This window comes from Talpa occidentalis, unplaced genomic scaffold (assembly GCF_014898055.3).
Source record: "Talpa occidentalis isolate TD23 unplaced genomic scaffold, MPIMG_talOcc4v2.1, whole genome shotgun sequence".
In the NCBI taxonomy this organism is placed as follows: Eukaryota; Metazoa; Chordata; class Mammalia; order Eulipotyphla; family Talpidae; genus Talpa; species Talpa occidentalis.
Window position 1 is genome coordinate 67,598,199 of NW_026555331.1, and position 17,331 is coordinate 67,615,529.

Here is a 17,331-nt window from a genome sequence, read left to right on the forward strand (position 1 = left end):
ATTTCGTCTTCTTCAGATTTATTGGAAGGCTTCTGACTTTTGCGTGTTGATTTTGTATCCTGCCACTTTACTGAACTGATTGATGTGTTGAATTAGTTTTTCTGTGGAGTTTTGGGGATTCTCTATGTATAGTATCATATCATCTGCAAATAGTGATAGTTTGACGACTTCTTTTCCTATTTGGATTCCTTGTATGTCTTTCTCTTGTCTTATTGCTCTGGCTAGGACTTCCAGTATTATATTAAAAAGTAGTTCTGAGAGTGGACATCCTTGTCTTGTTCCAGATCTTAATGGAAATGCTTTCAGCTTTTCACCATTGAGAATGATACTGGCTATTGGCTTGTCATATATGGCCTTTATGATGTTGAGGTATGTTCCTTGTATCCCAAGAATTTCAAGGGCTTTTATCATGAATGGGTGTTGTATTTTGTTGAAAGCTTGCTCAGCATCTATTGATATTATCATATGGTTTATATTTCTTTTTGTTGATGTGTTGGATGAAGTTGATTGATTTTGGGATGTTGAACCATCCTTGTGTCCCTGGAATGAATCCTACTTGGTCGTGGTGAATTATCTTATGGATACATTATTGGATTCTGGTAGCTAAAATTTTATTGAGGATTTTTGCATCAGTGTTCATTAGGGAGATTGGCCTGTAGTTTTCCTTTTTTGTGTTGTCCTTGTTCGGTTTTGGTATTAGTGTAATGTTGGCTTCATAGAACGTGTTTGGTATTGTCCCTTCTCAATTTTTTGGAAGAGTTTGTGAAGGATAGGCACTAATTCGTCTCTGAATGTTTGGTAGAATTCATTTGTAAATCCATCAGGTCCTGTGCTTTTAATTTTGGGGAGATTTTTTATTACCATTTCAATTTTGCTGCTTGTAATTGGTCTGTTTAGGTGTTCTATTTCTTCTTTCTCTAGCTTTGGGTGATTGTAGAGTTGTAGGAATTTGTCCATCTCCTCTAGATTGTTGAACTTGTTTCCATATAACTGTTCCTAGTAGTTACTCATTATTCTTTTGATTTCTGCTGTGTCCGTTGTGATTTCTCCTCTTTCATTTATGATCCTGTTTATTTGTGCTTTCTCCCTTTTTTCCTTTGTGAGCCTGGCTAGAGGTCTGTCTATTTTATTGATTTTTTCGAAGAACTAGCTCTTGGTTTCATTGATCTTTTGGATTGTTTTTTTTAGTTTCAATTTCATTTATTTCTGCTTTGGTTTTTATTATTACTTTTCTTCTACTAGTTTTGGGGTTTTGTTGTTCTTTTTCTAGATCTTTGAGCTTCGAGATTAGGTTGTTTTCTTGAGTTCTTTCTTGTTTCTTGATGTGAACCTCTTTTGCTATATATTTTCCTCTTATTACTGCTTTTGCTGCATCCCATACATTTAGGAAATTGGTGTCCTCGTCATTCAATTCAAAGAATTTTTTAATTTCTTCTTTGATCTCGTTAGTCCAGTGGTCCTCCAGAAGTGTGGTTTTCAATCTCCATGAGGTCGGAGAGTTCCTTGCCTTCTTTTTATGGTTTATTTCTAATTTGATGCTTTCATGGTCAGAAAAGATGGTTGGTATAATTTCGATCTTGGTGTATCTGTTGATGTTTGTCTTGTGTCCCAGTATGTGATCGATCCTGGAGAATGATCCATGTGCACTTGAGAAAAATGTGTACTCCGTTTTTTTGGGGTTTAGTGTTCTATAGATGTCTGTTAAGCCCAAGCACTCTAGATCCTTATTTAGAGCTTTAGTGTCTTTACTTATTTTTTGTCTCGTTGATCTATCCATTGTTGATAGTGGTGTGTCGAAGTCTCCCACTACGTATGTGTTTTCTCTGATGTCTGTTTTCAGAGATGACAATAGTTGTCTGATATATTTTGGTGCTCCTTCGTTTGGTGAATATATGTTAACGAGTGTTATTTATTCTTGAAGTATTGTCCCCTTGATCATAATGTAGTGACCGTTGGGGTCTCTTTTGAGTTTGAAATCTGTTTTATCTGATATAAGTATAGCTGTTCCTGCTTTCTTTCTTGGTCTATTTGCTTGTAGGATTGTTTTCCATCCTTTAACTTTGAGTCTGTTTTATCTTTTATAATTAAATGTGTTTCCTGGAGACAGCAAAAGGTTGGGTTTTGTTTCTTAATCCAGCCTGCCACTCTGTGTCTTTTTATTGAAGACTTTAGTCTGTTTACATTTAGAGTTAATATTGATATGTTAGCATCTATATTTGCCATTGTGTTTGTCTTTCCTTTGATTTTATTTATTTATTTTTAAATAACTTTTTTGGGGGGGGGCCTTCTTTCGTTATTCATCCCTCTGAGGTTCTGGCTTTAGGACTCCTTGTAGTATTTTTTGGAGTGGGGGTTTAGTCGTAATGAAATTCCAGAGTTTCTGCTTGTCTGGGAAGGTCCTTATTCTTTCTTCATAGAGGAAGGAGAGCTTTGCGGGATAGAGTATTCTTGGTTGGCCTCTGTTTTCTTAGAGTCTGTTGACTATGTCCCTCCACTCTCTCCTTGCCTGTAGTGCTTCTTCAGAGAAGTCTGATGTCAGCCTGATTGGTTTTCCTTTGAATGTTATCTGTTTCTTTCCTCTTGTCAGCTTCATTATTTTTTCGTTGTCCTGCATTCTTGGGAGCTTTACTATTACGTGTCTTGCTGTATTTTTCCTTTCGTCGTGGAAGTTTGGTGGTGTTCTTGCTTCTTGTATATCAATTTTCAGCTCCTTCTTCACGTTTGGGAAATTCTCTTCAATTATCTCCTTGAATATTTTCTCTATTTCTACATCTCTCTCTTCTCCTTCTGGTATTCCTATAACTCTATATAGGAATTGTATAGGAATTATATATTTCCTTTCCTCATGGAGTCAAATAGTTCCCAAAGTTTTTCTTTTTCCTTCGTACTTCTCTTTCCTTTTCTGTTTTGGTTCTTTTTATTTCTGTGTCTTCAAGAGTACTTATTCGTTCTTCCATTTCATCTATTCTGCTTTCATTGCTTTTCCTAGAGTTCTTTAGTGCTTCCATTAATTTTTTGATCCCCTGCATTTCTTTTACTTCCCTCTTTAGGGACTCAATTTCATTCTTCTGATCGTTGATTATTTTTCCCTTATCGTTGTTTTCCTTTATGACTTCTCTCAGTTTTTTCATCATGGCAATTTTAAATTCTCTTTCTGGAAGGCTCAGAAATTCTTCCAAGTTACTGTCATTGCAATCTGGGGGGTGGTTTTCTTTTTGTGGTGTGCTTTTTTCCTGAGGAGTTGCTAGGTTGCGTGTGGTTCTTCTACTCCCTACTGTCTGTTTTCTAATTTGCTGTATGCATTGAGACACTGTGTTGCTGGGACTGGCCTGCATCTTGGGTGAACTTCTCTGCTCCCCTCTGGCTCCTCCGGGAGCCATCTGTCTGTTTAAAGCAGTCTTCACTGAAGAAAGGTCCCTGTTTTCTAAAATGGCGATGCTGGGACGCACTCCCTGCGCCCCCGGTCTGCCCCAGCGGCGGGGGTGGGTTCCCGCTCCCCCTCTGGGCTTGGATTGCAGGCCAGAAGGGGCCTGGCATGGGCGAACTTCCCAGCTCACCTCTGGCTACTCCGGGAGCCTTCTGCTGGTTTCAGGCAGTCTTTACTGGAGAAATGTCCCTGTTCTAAAATGGCGATGCGAGACATACTCCCTGCATGTCTGGTCTGTTTTTGATGTCTTATCTGAGAATTCAGTGCCAAATCTGAGAGCATAAAAATTTACCTTTAATAAATTATATTTATTAAAAATTTACCTTTAATAAATTATATTTTGATAAATTATATTAAATTAATATATTTAGATTGTTGATCCATTTTTAATTTTTGTTTGCTGTGAGGCATAGATCCAACTTTTCATTTATATGTGGATCTTCAGTAAGCTTAGCACCACTTGACGAAACTAAAATGTTATTTTTTCCATTGAGTCGTTTTGATAACATTACCAAAAATAAATTGGCCATAGCTGTGTGGGCTTATAGCTAGACTCTCAGTTCTTTTCCAGTCTGTCTGTCTGTCTGCTGACAGCACCACAGTGTTTACTGAGTTTTATAATAAACTTTATAATAAATTTTGAACTCTGAAAGTGAAGTTTTGTTTTTGTTTTTAAAATTGGTTATTCAGGGTCATTGAATTTTAGCAGGTTTCTATTTTCAAGAAATGGCTTTTGAGATTTTGGTAAAAATTGTACTGAATCTGTGGAACACTTTGGGAGCAGTAGTGCCATTCTTAATACTGTCTTACAGTTCATAAACACATGATATCTTCCCATTTATGCATTTAATTTTTTCAGAAATGTTTTGCAGTCTTTATTATAAAGTCTTTTTTTTAAGATTATTTATTTATAGAAGCACTGGGTACAGTCAGAAGCACGGGAGGGTGAGAGAATTCACCAGAGCCAGAGCGAGTAACAGAACAGGCAGATGGACTGAAATACACTGCTGAGGGGAGCAGCGGGCATGGCAGGGAGGTCTGCTGCGCCATGTGGGATCCTTGCAGGTGATCAGGGATCGAACCGATGCTGCAGAGGCTGCGGGCAGCCTCACAGCCCAGCACTCAACTGCTGCGCTACCAGGGGAGGCCCTGTTTGGCAGTCTTAAGTGCAAAGTCTTGACCAACTTGGTTAAGTTTATTCCTAGGTATTTTATTATTTTGGATGATATAATTGGATTGTTTTCCTAATTACCTGCAAATAAGAAAAAAGAGATAGTTCTCTGTTCTTTCCAATTTAGATTTCTTTGATGTTTTACTTGCCTTCTTGCTCAGCTAGAACTTTAATACTGTGTTGAATATAAATAGTAAAAATAAGCATCCTTTTGTTGCTTCTGATGTTTAGAGGACAAGTTTTCAACTTTTCACCATTGACTATGCACCTCAACTTTTCTTTGGCTTATCATATATTGCTTTTGGATTGAGATTCTTTTCCGTTTGGAGGTTTTGTTGTTGTTGTTGTTTTAAAGCATAGAAAGGTGTTTAACTTTGTCAAATACCTTTTTCACTTTTTAGATAAATATGGGTTCCCCCCTGTCATTCTTTTAGTAGAATGTATTGCGTGGCTGTTCATTTGATGAACCATCCTTGCATTCCGGAAATAGATTACCCATGGTCATGATGCATAATCCTTTTAATATGCAACTGAATTCAGTATACTAGTATTTTGTTGAGTAGTTTCATATAATTTGGTTGCTTAAGTGGAGAACCTAGTCACAGAGTACAAATCCATTTGTGACATCACTGTTGTCTTTTTCCTTTTGAATATGCAGGTTAAGAAATATTAATGACATTGGGAATGTTTCAAAACTCAACTAGGATTCAAATTGATCACTCCTGACTTACATACAGCATAATGGTTTCCCATTTGACATGGGAAGGGGCTAAAAAATCTTTTCATTTTTTTTTTTTAAGATTTATTTATTTATTTATTTATGCAAGCACTGGGTACAGTCAGAAGCATGGGAGGGTGAGAGAATTCACCAGAGCCAGAGCGGAGAGCAGAGCAGGCAGACCAATGAAATACACTGCTGAGGGGAGCTTAGTGGGCAGGAGAAGTCTGCGCGCCATGTGGGACCCTCGCCGGCGGCTGGGGATCGAACCAGTGCTGCAGAGGCTGTGGGCAGCTTTGCAGCCCAGCACTCAACCGCTGTGCCATCAGGGGAGCCCCTCTTTTCATTTTAAAATGCCTTTGCTCTTATATTTTCATAAATTTTAATTCCCTTAAGGGCCTCCCCTGGTGGCACAGCAGTTGAGCGCTGGGTTGCGAGGCTACCCGCAGCCTCTGCAGCGCCAGTTCAATCCCCGGCCACCAGCGAGGGTCCCACAAAAAAATTAATTTCCTTAAAATTAATTTGGGCATGACGCTGAAACCATTTTATTTGAGCCTCGTCAGCTTGCTGGAGGGAGTTTCTCCAATCCTGCAGGTCCAAATGTCATATTGTTGAACACTTCTCTATTTCATCTCTTCCCATGCCAATGCACACCTACAATAAGACAGTTAACAGTGAATGTTTCCTGAAAAGTTAGCCAGAAACCCACATTTGTGATTTTCCCAATTTTTTGCTGCTACAAAGCATAAGTCATCATCTCAGTTTCCAATAGCAGTTTATTTTTCCAATTCTCATGAGTAGTTCACTACTCATTCAGCTTTGGTCAGGCAGTGTAACATGCTAGATTTTCTTTTACAGCTGCACCTCATTCTTGGTACCAGTTTCTGTGGTGAGTGTTGATTATGCAAATACTCATGTCACAACTGGCTTAAATCACCACTTATTTGCTACTTTGGCTGCATTATCTTTTGATTCAGCTGAGCCTGTTTTCTTTGGATGAATGCATTTTTAGCTCTTCTACTAAGTTTTTGATTCAGTTGTTGGTTTTCTTTTTGTTGAGTTGTGTGAGCTCTTTGTAGATCTTCCATATCAGTACATTGTCAGGTGTACGGTGTGAAAATATTTTTTCCTGTTCCATAGGATGCTGCTTCATTCTATATGTATGTATGGATATCACATTTCAACTCTGCTACAGGGTCTTGATCAAAGTTACAGTCAATCAGATTCAAAGTCATAAAACCTTTAAGCCATCACATTTCTTTTTGAAGTTGGGTCTAAAATTATTATTGCCTTTAATACTTAGGTATACAGTTATAGATGTCTTTAAATATTATTTTAAAGACCGTATGATTTAATGATGCCCAAAGCAAAAAAAAAAAAAAAAAGGAGTAATGTTTCAGATCTAATTTTCATAAATTTACCTTTTTTATACTTAACTAGTAATAAGTGGGAAGCAGGTAAAAATTATTAATGTCAAGTATTAGCTTTTATTTTAGTCATACTTAAAATATATACCAGCTTTCTTGGACTCATTTTAAAACATTTTGTATAATTTATAATCTTTATGGGTAAGATGGAAATTCTTTCAAACAATTCTTAACATGGAACTAATGAGACTATACAGTCAACTCTAAACTATTTGATTTACATAATTCTTAGTTGTGTCAAACTTGGAAATCATTTAGATGGAGTCCCACCTTTTTCATTCCCACTGTAAAATATATAATGCCAAGCAGCAATATCAATAGTAATGTTAGTGGAAACAATCTCAATCTAACAAAAGTGCAAGATTAGTCCTCATCGTTGTCTTCTAGTCAAAGCAAAGTATGGTTCACATAAGAATATACTTAAGGCTATGTCATTATCATATACATGACCCATAGAAATACTGTCATTGAACCATTATAGCAGATCTTGCCCTTTTATTTTCCTTCAGAGCAGGGTTCTAGGCCAAGAGACAGGAATCCCACCATCCTCACTGAACAGAAACTAGATAAATGTTGCCAATTTAGGAATTTCTAACACTTTTGGGCACTGTATTTACAAATGTTAAGTATTGCTTCTGAAAGAATTCCCCAGGTTTGAGGAACCTAATAAGTAATAGCAAAGATGCTTCATATAATCAAGTTCCAAGTTGATACTGTAATACAACTTTCTTAGACTGATGTAGAAATGCCATCAATACCTCTCCCATTGTTGCTATTGTTAATATTAGTAGTTAATGTAGTTGTTCTATGTTGTATCTGGAATTCTTTTACCAGTGAATGTCCAGTCTACATAGCCAGCTCAAACTTACAACATGAACTGCTTAATTTCCTTTCAAAAAAAAAGTTCTTAAAGTTCTTAAACTTCTACACAAGTGTAAAGCCTAACTTCTCACGTATATATATTTGAATTCAACAATTTCTGTCATGTGTTAACAAGTTTATCTCTATCCAATTCTGGAGATGTTGTCAGACATGTAGGTATACCTTTAAGACCAGTTATATATAGCATTGTAAAGGTACATGGTAAGTCTTCATTTAACAAGCAGAATGATGTACAAGGAAACTTCTTACCATGAATGCAGACTACCCAGACAGTAGCTGTAACAGGGACTCTTGTTTTTCTCCTCAGCATTACAACAAAATAGTACTGCACTAAATGTTTTTTGAAGACTTGGTAATCATTTCCTTATGTTCTTATGCCACCATGTGCTTAATTTGATCCTTTTTAAAAGTAATTAAAAAGTTTCATAAATAGTCCTCAAATAGCCTGTTAATTGAAGGATACAAGAATTCATGAATGAGCAACTTTTTAGACTGGGAATGGCCATGTACACTTTGGAAATCATAGCAGAGGGCACTTTGTATGAACTCTTTAAAAGCAGTTGTGCATAATTTGAAATATTTTGTGATGCCTGACAGTATTTTGTTATGTAAGAGCATTCAAAAATTTTATACAAGAATTCTGTCATCACTGATTCTGATGTTTCCTTGTGGATCTGGAGGACCAGATAGGTCACTTTCCAAATTTGGTACCTGGTATTTCCCCAAAGCACCTCCACTTTAAGCAGTGATTGTGCACATGGTAAAGCCTCACTTCGATGAAGTTTTCATTTGATTGAAGGGCAAACTGGCCATTTATATTTATCAATAAGAGTATTCTCAATTGAGATAGTAGAGATCTCTAATTCTATTAAGTAATAATTCATAGTTCAGAACAATAAAAGGTGGGTAGAGATTGTGGATATAACTAAAAAAACAAATTACTTTCAAAACATCTACAAGTTGTCTTATTTAAGCAGATACCACTTTCCTTTTTTACACATGTCAGTGTTACTGTCTTCTAAATGTATTCTCTCAAAACTTTCTTTAAAAAATAAAGTGGTACTGGTCTGTTTTTGTATAAAAGTAGACTCTGTCACAGGAAGTGTGATTCTGGTATAAGCCAAAACTATGCTCAGTTGTGAGTGATAACTATGTGGTTGAGAGGCTATAGTGTATTACTTAAGTGAATTCCTTCTCTTTTTGATAAGCATTATCAAAAACTTTGTGAGTTGGAAATTGGAGCAATGTTTAGTAGTATGATGAGTGTAGTGCTTGGGTTGTGGTAGTATAATGGGACTTCTCAGTTATACACACTGACTGACAGGACCTACAACAAACTATTTCCTCCTCTAGCCTCTCATCCCCCTTTAGTCAAGACTGCCTTTTTCGTTTGTTCAAAGGGGTGTGTGTGTGTAAGTATAATTGCATTCTTGATATTGTAGTCAAATTTTTGTCTTGGTTGGACTATTCTTTGTTTAAAATTCCCAGCCATGCATCCACAGCCTCTGTTTTCCAGGTGACTGATGGAATTATTTATTTAAGCTTTTCTAGTGTTACCCATGTTCTAGAGTGTGTCTCATTCCTTCCCTGAATGTGTTCTCTGTTGCATTTTGAGAGTAACCCAATATGGAATTGGAAACACCGATTATTTAAATCTTTTTTTTTTTTTTTAAATATTAAATTTTATTTTTATATTCCCCCATACAATTGCAAACGCCCCATTCTGACCCCAATCCTTCCCCTCCCGCCCCCCACCCCCCAAAAAGTGTCTCTGGTTCATAGTTTTTTGTTGATTTTGATTTTCACTTTCTTATATTCATTTTCCTGGTCCCTTATTTAAGTTTTCTAGATTCCTGCTATGAGTGAGACCATCCGGTATTTTTCTTTTTCTTTTTGGCTTATTTCGCTGAGCATGATCCCTTCCAGTGCCATCCATGTTGCTGCAAATTGCATGTGTTTATCTTTTTTGAATGCTGAGTAATATTCCATGGTATATATGTACCACATCTTCTTGATCCAGTCATCTATTTTTGGGCATTTGGGTTGTTTCCAAAGCTTAGCTATTGTAAACAGTGCTGCTATAAACATAGGAGTGCAGGTGCTCTTTGGAATTGATGTTTCTGTGTCCTTTGGGTAAATACCTAGGAGTGGAATTGCTGGATCATATGGAAGCTCTATGTTTAGTAGGTCCAGAAATCGCCACACAGCTCTCCATAGTGGTTGGACCAGTTTGCACTCCCACCAACAGTGCACAAGAGTTCCTTTTTCTCCACATCCTCGCCAACATTTGTTGTTGCTAGTTTTTTTAATATGTGCCATTCTCACTGGTGTGAGATGGTATCTCATGGTAGTTTTGATTTGCATTTCCCTGATGACAAGTGATGTTGAACATTTTTTCATATGTCTGTTGGCCATTTGCATTTCCTCTTCAGAGAAGTTTCTTTTTAGCTCTTCTGCCCATTTTTTGACTGGATTATTTTCTTTGTTGTTGCTGAGTCTCATCAGCTCTTTGCAGATTTTTGTGATCAGTCCTTTATCATTAGTGTTGGGTGCAAAAATGTTCTCCCAGTTGGTGGGGTTTCTCTTTGTTTTTGTTATTGTCTCTTTTGCTGTGCAGAAGCTCTTTAATTTAAATCTTGAAAATTCCAACACTCTTGACATTCTAAAATATGTCCTCAGTGTTCACTGGCATATTTCTAATTCTTTCAGTTGCAGAGCTTGTCACTAAAAGGTTATGATTAGAATGAAGCTTAGGAAGACTTCACTAAATAATGCCTCACATCAAAATGATTGTCTCTGTGAACAGAACAGTGAAGTTCAACAGTTGTGTCTTGGCTAGAAGGGCCAAAGCAAAACACAGTAACTTCTCTTGTACTTTCAATGTTACATAAAAAAATGGGAGATAACTAGCATTGTAGGATATCAGATTACTAAAATTACTTTGCACAATATTTCATTTCAAAGTGTTTTGGGGAGCCCATAGATTCTAATTTACTACAATATAATGACACAATTGGATGTTACGGAAAATGATGAGTGAGTGTTTTCGTGGACCAAATTCACATTATCCGAAGAGCCCAAGCATACCTTGATAATACTTGATAATAGGATGTGATGGTCAGACAAGGAGTGTGTTGACTATTTTCTTTACATGATAGTATCAACTGCTCAACTATAGGAAGTTGTACACATTTTCAATGATAATGCCAAGAAACTAAGAGTCTGCAAGATTCACCTTAGTCATTCTGTCTGAATCTAGCTTTGTACTGGAAAGAAAGACACCTTTTGTTCTAAGACTCCTTGTTCTACTGCAAGTTAGGTGATGTAATTGCATTTAGCTAATACGTCACAATACTGCTGAAGCCTAATGCCAAGATAAGCCATGAGTATCTAGGGCACTTGAGGATATCACAAGCCACCTGTGTCGAGTGCTTATAAATCAACTACTTTATGTTTGGATTTTAATACTGCACCTGCCCAAATCAATACAGAGCTTGAACATAATCATACACAATGGTTTTATAATCTTTTAAGTACCATTAGAACTTGTTTTCTCTGGGAAATTCCTGCTACTTAGAATTATGTAGGTATGATAAAATGTAAACTTCTGACAGGAACAGAGAACATTTTAACTTGTAAAACAGTTCAATATTGACTCCAAAAAAAACTTGTTAACCAAAATTTCCCTATCCATAAGAAACAATCTTCAGTTTGTTGTGATCACAAATAAAATAGGTAAAAGGATTTTGCATATTAAAAAGTACTGTACAAATACTTACAATTTCAAGAAAGAATTTAAAAAGATTCTATAGGCTTTCAAAATCCGATTTAGAAATTGCCATGTGGTCTTCTGAGGCTTCTACATCAATGGTTTATTCAGTTGTTATTCAGTTCCCCTATCTCCAACACCCTCACCACCACCCCTGCTCACACACAAAAGTTATGTAAGTTCCCCACCTTTAACTCTATTTGGCTTGTCTTTACTAAGGTCTTCATAAAAAAAATCGTAGGCAAAAATGTTCTCTGTATATGTTGTCAGTATTTATATTTGAAAGCAAACAACATATATTCCACAGTGCTATTTAGCCAAAATTGGATTCCGTTGGACAGTGACCACTTATTCTAAGGTTATACTCTTAACAGAAACTCACTTGCCTGAATGATTCAAGTACCTGTCATTTATCAACAAGTTCTTGTGTTAGGTGGAACCTCAAAAGGGCTCACCTAACATTCGGAGGAAGTAAAACTGAATCTAAATAAACAGTAATCCATAATTTTCACAATTACAGTTGTATATATTACTGAATCTTTTATAAGAGCCAGTTGCATACTGAGATGGAGAAATTTTCAGCATTACATTCAGTGGCCAAGTGCCTGCAGAGAATTGAAATTAGTTTAATAGTTCTGCCAGATACATGAGAGAGATTGTGATAGAATAGCTTCCATCAAGAAATTGGCTTTTCAGGGCCTCCCCGGTGGCGCAGCGGTTGAGCGCTGGGTTGCGAAGCTGCCCGCGGCGTCTGCGGCGCCGGTTCGATCCCCGGCTGCTCCCCGGCCACAGGAGGAGGGTCCCACATGGCGCGCAGACCTCTCCTGCCGCCCGCTGCTCCCCTCAGCAGTGTACTTCGGTCCTTCTGCCTGTTCTGCTCCCCGCTCTGGCTCTGGTGAATTCTCTCACCCTCCCGCGCTTCTGACTGTACCCAGTGCTTGTATAAACAAAACAAACAAACAAATAAAATAAATAAATAAAACATGCCTCTATTAAAAAAATAATAATAAGAAATTGGCTTTTCAGTTATCAGTTTATGAAGACTATAGAATTTCACAAAAATGTCACAGCCAAGGGCCTCCCTGGTGGCGCAGTGGTTGAGTGCTGGATTGCAAAGCTGCCCGCAGCCTCTGTAGCGCCCGTTCGATCCCAGGCCGCTGGGCGAGGGTCCCACATGGCGCACAGACCTCTCCTACGGCCCACTGCTCCCCTCAGCAGTGTACTTCATCACTCTACCTGTTCTACTCTCCGCTCTGGCTCTGGTGAATTCTCTCACTCTCCCATGCTTCTGACTGTACCCAGTGCTTGTATAAATAAATAAATCTTTAAAAAAAAAATTCACAGCCAAAGTATACATAAATATTTCTTGTCATTCACAAGAGATAGAACTATACTTTTAAATTAAAAGATCATTTAAAATGTACACTGAAAATATGGAAATTGTATGAATATCTCTAGTAATGTATTAAATGCCAAGATTAAAATTAAGCTGATGTAATTTTTCTTAATATTCTTTATGTAATATTTTTCTTTATGCACAAAGGAACACAGATTAAAATCCCAGATTATAGCACTGTTATTTCTCTGAGATCTCAAAACATTTTTACACTCTTTATAGTAGGTTTTCAGAAATACAACCAGGAATGAAATGAATAGAAATTGACTTATGAATAATCCAAAATAATGGTTCTTTAGCCTCCATGTAATTTCATTTTCTTTATATTAGTATAAGAATCATATCAAATTTTGTCTTATTAAATTTTTCTATTAGAAAAAGTAGAATATACAGTAAAACTGGAGCTACCACTGCCAGTGTATGTCCTGAAACTCTCTGTCATCTTTGTCCTTTATAAAGGAATTGAAAGTAAGTCAGGGAAAACAATCTAAAGAACACAAGACAAAAGCATTCATGACTTTACCTAAAAATGTCCTGGGAAAATATCTGTCCTTACAAATTTAGTACTGATTTGGGCAAATCACAGGGCAAAATGGAAAAGAAAACAGGAGAAATTGATGAGTACATATGTAGTCACCTGATTTCCTACAAAGATACCACTGAAATTCAATTGGAAAAGTATGTTTGTTTTTTTAAAGATTTATTGATTTAGGGCCTCCCCTGGTGCAGGGGTTGAGCGCTGGGTTGCAGAGATGCCCGCAGCCTCTGCAGCACCGGTTCCATCCCCAGCTGCTCCCCGGCCACCAGAGGAGGGTCCCATATGGCGCGCAGACCTCTCCTGCCGCCCGCTGCTCCCCACAGCAGTGTACTTTGGTCCTTTTGCCTGCTCTGCTCCCCGCTCTGCTCTGGTGAATTCTCTCACCCTCCCGCGCTTCTGACTGTTCCCAGTGCTTGTATAAACAAATAAATAAATCTTTAAAAAAGAAAAGATTTATTGATTTATGCAAGAACCGGGGTACAGGCCAGATGCGGGGGAGGGTGAGAGGCTTCACCATAGACAGAGTGGGGAACAGAGCAGCCAGACTGAGTGAAATACACTGCTGAGGGGAGCTGCAGCCGAGACAGGAGAGGTCTGCTGAGCCATGTGGGTTTCTTGCTGGCCGGCGGGGATCGAATCTGCGCTGCAGAGGCTCCGGACAGCTTCACAGTGCAGTGCTCAACTGCCTGCACCACCAGGGAAGCCCTGGAAAAGTATGTTCTTAAAAAAATACACTGGATGGAAAACAATCTTGGTCTACTGTCTATCACAAAGAAAATGTATTTGAAGCACAGAGATACGTATTCGATATAGAGCATAGAACAAAATGTGACAGGTAAAACGAAACAAAACAAAACAAAACAAAATAGTAGAAAATACCTTCCCTGGGTAGAATGAAAAGCTCTTAACAGGACCAAAAAACCCAAACCAAACCAAACCAAACAAACCCAACCACAAAACAGAACAAAAGATACAACATTAGACTTCATGACTTGATTGATGAAAAGATGCCATTGTTAAAGTAAAATACAAGTCCCAGAATGGGAAAAGTTATTTGCAGTGAATGAATGAAATAGAGGGCTATTATCTAGAATATATAATTATAATCAATAAGAAAAAGTCAAGCCAATTTTTTAAATGTGCAAAAGACATGAACACATTTTCATAAAAGAGGATAAACATTGGCCAACATAAAAAGCTAGTAATAGCATGCGTCACCTCATCAGTCTTCTAAAGAGCAAATACTCCTCTGCTTCCCTTGTCCATCCCCTTTGCCCTTCCATCTGTTTTCTCTGGTAACCATTAAATTCTTTCACTAAGTCCAAGATTTCTTCCAGCTGTATTTGATGTGTATGGAGTTTTTTATTTGTTTGTTTTGTTTTAGTTATTTATATTCCACAGATATGAGAAACAGTCCAGTATCTTTCATTTTCTGACTTATTTCACTTAATTACCTTGAAGTCCATCTGTTTTCTTCCAAAAGCCACTATTCTATCTTTTTAAAAAATATCTATGTAGTATTCCATTGAGTATATATTCCACTGTTTCTTGATCTGCTCACTTTTTAATGTGTGCTTATGTTGGTCCCATGAGTTGGCAACTGTGGACAGTGCTGCTATGAATATAAGCATAAATCTTTGCATATTAGAGTTCATATTTTTAGAATATATACCTAATAGAGGTATTACTGGGTAATATGGAATTTCCATTTTTATTTTCATAGAGAAATCTCCAAACTTATTTCTATAAAGGCTACATCAACTTTCATTCCCAACACTGGATAAGATTTCCTTTTACACCACATCTTCACCAACATTTGTTGTTTTCATTCTTTTTGATATAGGTCATTCTCACAGTGATATTTCATTGTGATTTTGATTTGCATTTACCTTATAAGTGATGTTGAACAATTTTTTGTATGTGTGTTGGCTATCTGAATGTCGTCCTTAATGTCTATTTAGGTCTTTTGTCCATTATTTGGGCAGTCTGTTTTTTGTTGTTGTTGTTGTTGTCGCATCACTAGATTGCATCAATATTTGATTAATTTTGGGGATTGGCTACTTGTCAGATGCCTAATGTACAAATATTGTTTTCCCATTCTATAGGTGGCCTTTTTCATTGTTGTGATGCCTTATTTTTTTTTTTAAGATTATTTATTTATACAAGCACTGGGTACAGTCAGAAGCGTGGGAGGGTGAGAGAATTCACCAGAGCCAGAGCGCAGAACAGAACAGGCAGAGTGATGAAGTACAATGCTGAGGGGAGCAGTGGGCTGCAGGAGAGGTCTGTGTGCCATGTGGGACCCTCGCCTGGCGGCCGGGGATCGAACGGGCGCTACAGAGGCTGCAGGCAGCTTTGCAGCCCAGTGCTCAACCACTGCACCACCAGGGAAGGCCCCATGATGCCTTATTTTGAGGTACAAAAGGGTTTTAGTTTAATGTAGTCCCACTTGCTTATTTTTGTTTTGCCATTGGAGTTGAGTTCCCAAATACATCTTTGCTTGGGACATATTTTGAGCCTTTACGTCAGTAGAACATACTTAACAATGGGTTCTAGAGAGGGAAGGAAGGGCTGTAGTGGGGGAGAGTATGTATGTCCTGAATCTCTCTGTTGTCTTTGTCCTTATAAAGGAAGTAAGTCATGCTGTTTTAATTATCATGACTTTAAAACATAGTTTGAATTTTAGAAGTGTGATACCACCATTATGCCACTTTTTTTTTTTTTTTTTTTTTTTTGGTTAGGATAGCTTTGGCAATTTGGGGTCTTTTGTGGCTCCATATGAATTTTAGTTTCATTTTTTGCCCCTATTTGAGGAATGCCATTGAAATTTTTCTTTGGTTTGCACTGAATCTGTATATTGCTTTGGGTGATGGCCACTTTGACAATGTTGATTCTTCTAATCCATGAGCATGGAATATTTTTTCATTTCTTTGTATCTTCTGTTTCTTTTACAAAGTCTTATAGGTTTCCTTGCATAGGTTATTTACCTATTTCCTTAAATTCACACCTAGGTATTTAATATTTCTTGGTGTGATTGTAAGTAGGATAACTTTCTTAAGTTCTTTCTCTTTCAGCTTATTTTTTGCATATAGCAGAGTAACTGATTTTTGTGTGTTGATTTTGCTTAACTTGTCTATTAAGTTTTTTTTGAATATTTATTTATGTATACAAGAGCTGGGGTACAGACTGGAGGCAGAGAAGGGTGAGAAGATTCACCAGAGACAGAATGGGGAGAAGAACAGGCAGACTGACTAAAATACACTGTTGAGGGGAGCAGCAGGCAAGACAGGAGAGGTCTGCTGTGACATGTGAATAGCTCCCTGGCACCTGGGCAATCAAACTAGTCCCGCAGAGGCTGTGGACAGCTTCACAGACCTGTGCTCAACCCGTTGTGCCACCAGGGAGGCCCCTTAATAAGTTTTTCAATGGAGTCTTTAGGGTTCTCTTTGTATATTATCATGTCATCTGCAAATAATTATAGCTTTACCTCTTTCCTGATTTGGATCCCTTTTAAATCATTCTCCCGCATAATTGCTCTAGCTTATACTGCCAACACAATGTTGAATAATAGTGGTGACAGTGGCTATCCTTGTCTTGTACCAGATTTTAGTGGAAAAGCTTTCAGTTTTCACCACTGCGAATAATGTAAGTTACATTTTTGTTACATACATCTTTCATTATTTTAAAGTATCTTCTATTCATCCCCAGTCTTTTGAGAGTTTTAGTCTTTATCTTTCCTTTTATTGATATGATGGATTACTTTGATTGATTTTCAGATGTTGAACCACCCTTATGTCCCTGGTATAAATCCCACTTTGTTATGGTGTATGATCCTTTTAATGCATTGTTTCAGTTTGTTAAGATTTTGTTGAAGATTTTTACATGTGTTCAGTAGAGATATTGGTCTATACATTTTCTTTTATTGTGTTGTCTTTAATAGAGTAGTGTTGACCTCATGAAATGTGTTTGGAAGTATTCCTTTTCTCTCAATTGTTTTAAATGA